The 6553-nt window shown below is 41.8% G+C and overlaps 1 long non-coding RNA gene across 1 annotated transcript in view; it reads left to right on the top strand.

Moving 5' to 3' along the window:
• The first annotated feature begins 6370 nt into the window (after window positions 1-6370).
• Window positions 6371-6553, top strand: part of LOC109468946 — a 1622-nt gene continuing 1439 nt past the window's right edge. Inside the window, exon 1 of the long non-coding RNA XR_002140165.1 lies at window positions 6371-6434. This is a non-coding gene — a long non-coding RNA (uncharacterized LOC109468946). The remainder of the gene's footprint in view (window positions 6435-6553) is intronic.

Raw genomic sequence — 6553 nt, 5'->3', positions numbered from 1 at the left:
AGCTACATACCAAGTACCATAACTGACTGGAACCAACTACCCACAGACATAGCCACATGTACATCACTCCCGGATTTCAAAGTAGGGTTGGCCCGATATATGGGCCACCCCATACCTCAGTAAAATATACATCATGCTAAGACGGCCACCACTTTTTCTTTTTCCTTTATTTTTGGCACCTTGTTCAGATACTTAATCTGTCTCTCTTGTTACGAGCACTTCCACCACCAGCCGTACTTAGCCGTGCACCAAGATCTCCCCTGGACGTTATACCCGAGAGGGTGTTGTTCCAGTAGTAATAAGATAAAGATATATATGAATCATATCAATTTAGCCATCGGGGATGTCTCCTGGTATTACAGTAACTACTCTTGTATGAGATTCTGAAAAGGTCATCAGGCCAATTATTCTGTTACATTGTTACTGTTAACTGGAGCTTGGTGTTGCTGGTTTAGGGCTTCTTGTTTAAGATTTGGAGCTGATTCTAGACAAGAGTCGGCGTGATGATCTTTGCCCCGTGTTTGAATCATATCAATATCGCCATCGGGCATGTTAACTGTAATCATGTTGTCTACTAATCTTGCATAAGCTTCTGAAAGGTCATCACTCCAATAGTAAATTGTTCTGTTACATTCACCGAAAAAGTTACCAAACATTTTACATTTTTTTATTCCAACATGTAATCACATGACGTGGTGACGGCACTTAAGTTTTTATTCAACTTATATTAATGCCACGGGACAGTACAATGCTCATTTTCACCTGAGCGAAGAGAGGAAAGTCGTGTAAAGTGCCTTTCCCAAGGGCACAAGATCGGTGGCATGCCAGGACTCGAACCCGGGACCTCTTGGTTCCGAGTCGAGCACTCTACTGCTACACCACACGACCTCACTTTTGTTTGCATGGAAAAGAATATTTTGACCTTTTGTGGTATAGGTTTAACATATGTGCAAGTGTGTCGTCAGGAATGACATACCGAGAACCAGAGTCTTGATTGTGTACCTTACAGCAGACCAGTGACAGATCCTACGTCTGGAACAGACATGCGCAACATGGGGTGGGCCTTGCTCCTCCTCCTAGCGGCTCTCATCTCCACTGCAGCTGGAGACATCGGCAATGAAAAGGTTATCTCAAGTTCAATTTTAATTAGTAACTCTTATTTTTATTTGAGTACCTATTCTGAAATCTTGGTTAGTGATGATATTAAGTTTAATGAAAATTGTTGCCAGAATACCAATAGCAAGTATTAACTATGGTGGATTGAACCTATATCTACATAGCTTATATCTAAACATGCATATGTGTTTCAGGAACGACTGTTCGACAGGGCAGAGGCTTTAGATGACCTGATAGCTGAAGAGGTGTGTACTTTCGTCTAGTTTAATTACTTTTGGCAGCAAAGTACAAAATGGGTACTCTAAATACTCACAACAAGTATGTTTGATCTGAGATTCCATATTCTACATATTTGTCAATGTTGATATAACATATATCATCCACACTGTCCTTACCCCTGTATAACTCATATTCAGTTAACGATAATGATTTATAGTTATAAGTATGGGATAGCCCTCTAGCCATGCATTGCAGCACAAACAATTGGCAAGAAATGAAGTCGTGTTTAACAGTGGTAAATACTGTATTTAGTAAAACAACTGTTTTTTGGCGTATCGTATTACCTGGATGTCTAACCTTCATCGACGTTACTTGTTTTCGTCCTAGTTGTCCGAGGTCGATGAGCTGAAGGAACAGTCCCGTCGCATCTTTGGCCACGGCGGGTTCCTAGGAACCGGGATCGGAGCTAAAGGCGGCTTGTTTGGCACCGGCATCCTTGCTAGCGGCGGGTCTGGTCAGGCGCCTGCACAAGGTTAGTGAGATTTTACTTAGACTTAGTTCCTCCCGTGCATTGCACATTGGGCAGCAAGCCTGCTCCACTCTGCTCTGTCTTTGGCGAGAGTCTCGGCATCCTTCTGCGATACCCCCCCTGCTTTCCAGATCTTTTTGGAGGGTGCGTCGCCATGTTAGCTTGGGTCTCCCTCTTTTCCGCTTGCCCTCTTGCCCTAGCTAGGGGTAAGGACAGTGAGACTAGATGTTATACAACATTTTACACAGACGTTTTGTCCATTTGGATATGAGACGGTTTAAATATAATGTTGGCCGTTTTTGTATAGCTGTCAAATACTGAACAAGCACTCTAGGCGCCAAACCATTGGCATCCTTATTTACTAGTATGCGTCGGTGCCTACTAGTATGCGTCAGTGCCCATCAAACTGTCAGTCTGTGACAACACCCCCTTTTCCCACTCTCACTCACTCATTATCTCCCTTGCCTGTTAATTGAAATTTTTCCGCTCCAGTTTTCAGATAATTGCGCAATTAAGGGTGGATTTTCCACGCTCACATGTAGATTTTCAAGAATTTGACCATAACTCCTTTTTTAATTTTACTGTAGTCACATTATATTAAAGTTTTTTTCAGGTTTTTCATCAAATTCACATAAGTGTCTCTTTTACATGCAATGTGTGTTACTGGTAATGCCTGGATTGTAAGTTTGCTACCATAAGCTCGACTTTTGCTCCTGGGATAAGATCATTCCAGATAACAGCTCTTCTGTTCTTTTTGTTCCCTGGGTGTCGGCACAGACTATAGAGCTATACAGATAACAAGGTTCAGTGATTCCTTTTAAACAATTAAAATGTTTATGTGCAACTGTGTTCCATTTGCTTCCAAAAGATTCCCAACAACCCTTATCTAAAACGTTACCAATTTCGACGTGCAACTTCACGTCTCTAAAATACCTAAAGTTATTTCTGACGTTAACCCGCGTCACATGGTGCTTTCTGTATTACTCAGGTCGTCAGTTTGCTATCATAAGCTCGGATCTGTATCTGTAGGTGACCCGAGAAGAAGACCTTACCTTAGACCTTAGATCCTCCCGCAACTACTGTTGCATCGGTCGACAAGTAGTTCTGACAGAATTTCTCCAGGGAGTCCAGGTACTTCTGTTTGTACATACTTCCCGAGAAGAAGAAGAAGGTATATTTGTCACGCCCAAAAGAACCCTGAAACGTTTTTTTCCCGAAACATGTAACATCTGTGTCCATAATATCACCAGGGTCCATAATATCGCCACCTTGAGAAATAGTGTGCTTAAAGATATTTTTACTGCAACATACCCTAGGTATGCACATTTGATGTGTAAAGGAGTGCATACCAAAAGTATGTTGCAGTAAAAATATCTTTAAGCACACTATTTCTCAAGGTGGCGATTTTATGGACCCTGGTGATATTATGGACACAGGTGTTAATCGCAAGACGTGGTGACGGCACACTCAAGTTTTTTCAACTTATATTAATGCCGCCATAAACACAGGGACAGTACAATACTCATTTACACATGAGCGAAGTGAGGAAAGTCGTGCAAAGTGCCTTTCCCAAGGGCACAAGATCGGTGGCATGTCAGGACTCGAACCCGGGGCCTCTGGTTCCGAGTCGAGAACGCTGCCGCTACGCCACACGACCCCACCCCACACAAACGTTTTTATTGTCTACGTCTTACAGGAAGTTCATCAGGAGGAAACTTAGCTGGTTCCTACTGCTCCATCAAGACAACGGACACCAACTACCGATACCGATGGGATGTGCCCAGGTTTGTTTTTTTTTTATTCATCAAAACATAAGAAACATAACAAGGACAGTGTGGCGCTGCACTCAAGTTGACAACTTATATTAACAGCGCCACACAACAAAAAGGTACAATTAACATTTAAATATATATGTACAAAGTTGACATATCTGTGCGCCGTAGTCCCACCACCCCAAGACATTAAAATGTTAAATTAAATGCTTACAGAGCTATTTGAAACATACGATTACATGGTAACCTCCTATATCTCATAGGCGGAAAAAACATCCGCCAATCATGAGCTAGGAGGGGAATGTAGGCCCATTAACACTTACGTAGTATTTGGACTTCTATTTGCCCAGGTTTACGGGAACGCGCTTCACTTTTCAAGTATCCGCCAACAACGATGCCCACATCGGCCTGTCACCAGTCGGCCGAGACGTGGAAGACATGTACGAAATCGTCCTCGGTGGATGGGGGAATGGAAAATCGGCCATACGCCGAAAAAGGCAGGGCCCCGATCTCGTCAATGTCGCTACACCAGGTCAGCCTTTTTTTATTTATCTATTTATTGATATGATATGCTATGATATGATATGCATCTTTATTGCATGTTCTTGCCCAGATGGGCTAAATGCACAAGAGGTCATGCAGTATGCAAAACATGAGTATTGCATACTGGGACGCTATATTCTAATGCTAATTGTTAGGAATGTATACATTATAACAATACTACATACTGCCTATTATCTAGTGTTAGTTGCTCTTTCCTCTCTCCTTTTGAAACATTTGGAAACCGAAGGAAAACGTATTGTTTTTACTCAATTTCTTCTTCTTCTTCTGTTCCAAACACTAACCTCTGACCTGGCCAATGGCCTGATTTGTTGATGTCTGTCACCATGGTAACTGCTGGTGTTGGGTTACATAATGTTGCAATTTTATAGTAGCAGGGATTTAGACTCCTGTCACCATATATGTGAAAGTGTTTGAGTAAGAACGTGCCGTATGAACTTTCATGATAGTTTAATGAGGATTGGTTGATGTCAACCTTTTTTGCAGCTATCAACTCGCCAACAGAATACAGGACCTTCTGGATAAACTTGGCCGCAGACGGAACCATTTCTGTCGGAAAGGGGGGTGTCGCTGCACCGTTTATGTCGTGGAGGGATCCCAACCCGATCCGCGTCTCTTATGCAGGGTACTCTACAGGCTGGGGAAGCACTGGGCGCTGGAAGTTCTGCTCAGGTCAGCCTGATGTTATTGTGGACGTTATCTGTATCTGTATCTGTATCTGTATATGTATCTGTATAGCCGGTATAACCGCCCTTCCGTGTAACACACCAGCTACACCGATCGACTTATTACACCTAACCCTTTAACTTCTAACTCTAGACATTGTTTAAAGCTATCTAATGACAATGCCCCTACTGTACTTGGTGATAGTAAGTTCCACTCTGCGATAGTTCTAGGAAAGAATGAATTCTTGAACACCTCAATCCTTGGTTGATAACTCTGGTACTTGAAGGCATGGCTATTTCTTGTTCTCTTCTGGGCTGGTATTAGGTACTTAGTAGTTGGGACGTCCACCAGTTTATTGGTCATATTGTACATCATGCATAGTCTGGACATTTTTCTTCTGTCTTCCAGTGAGACCCACTGTAGGTTTCTTTTCATTTCCGTGACACTAGTTATTACTGTCTGTGTCTTACATTGTTTTCTTTAAAAACTAATGACTTTATATGTTAGTGGGCAAATGTTCTCATAGCCAATATTTTATGACTAGAGATGGTGACGGCACACTCAAGTTATGCTAACTTATTTTATGCCGCCACCAACACAGAGGACGAATACAGTACAGGACAATACTCATTTTTACTTGAGTAAGTGCCTACCTGCCTATGCAGGCCAGGCACTGGCCCCTTGCTCCCCTCTGTCAGGTACTTCCAGCCAGCTCTATCAAGGGCAATAGTCTCTGCTTCCCTTAGGGTACTAAGCCCTGTGTCACTCTGGAATTGGTCTTTCCACCTCTTGGGTGGTCTTCCCCGGGGTCTAGGGTTTTGGAAGTCTTGGTGGTATGCCTTATAAACGAAGGTGTTTGCTGGTCTTCGCACCACATGCCCAAACCATCTAAGCCTTCTAGTGCGGATCCTGTCAGTGAGTAAGTGAGGAAAGTTTATTAATGTTAGTTTGCAGTTTGCTGATTGTTGGACTTAGTTTCCTGACTGACTGATATGATCAGTAGCCATAAATTAAATATTGAAACAGGCAGATATTACAATATAGCCCCTGACCAAAGGTTCTGTCCATTTTGTCCAAAGCATATAGAAAATGAATTTCATTTTGTTATGGAATGTACCAAATATGATGTTATACGTAACAAGCTATTTACATTTCTCAAATCAAGTACCATAGATTTTAAGAGTCTCGATGTTGGAGACAGATTTGAATATATCTTTACATGTAATGGTCCCCACAACGCAAAAATAGGTAGATATATAAAGGAATGCTTTGTTATTAGAAAAAATACCGAAAGTTGTGATTAGCCCACTCGATTGTAATACTTTATCCAAGACTTGTGATATCCCTTATTATTTGAATAATTATGATAAAGATATGTTAGGTTTTATTCGACATTAGGTCTTATTCAACACACTTACTTTATTGTTGTTACTCTCTTTATGTAGTTTGCCATACATTGTACCATGTGCAATTGTCGTGCAATAAAGTTCTATATGTGTCTATCTTGCAGATTCCGCCTGCTCCATCAAAACAACGGACACCACCTACCGATACCGATGGGACGTGCCCAGGTTTGTCTTTTTTATTCATCAAAACATAAGAAACATAACAAGGACAGTGTGGCGCTGCACTCAAGTTGACAACTTATATTAACAGCGCCACACAACAAAAAGGTACAATTAACATTTAA

Source organism: Branchiostoma belcheri, unplaced genomic scaffold, assembly GCF_001625305.1.
Source record: "Branchiostoma belcheri isolate BF01 breed outbred unplaced genomic scaffold, Haploidv18h27 scaffold2, whole genome shotgun sequence".
NCBI lineage: Eukaryota > Metazoa > Chordata > Leptocardii > Amphioxiformes > Branchiostomatidae > Branchiostoma > Branchiostoma belcheri.
This window is presented reverse-complemented; position numbering and strand designations above follow the sequence as displayed.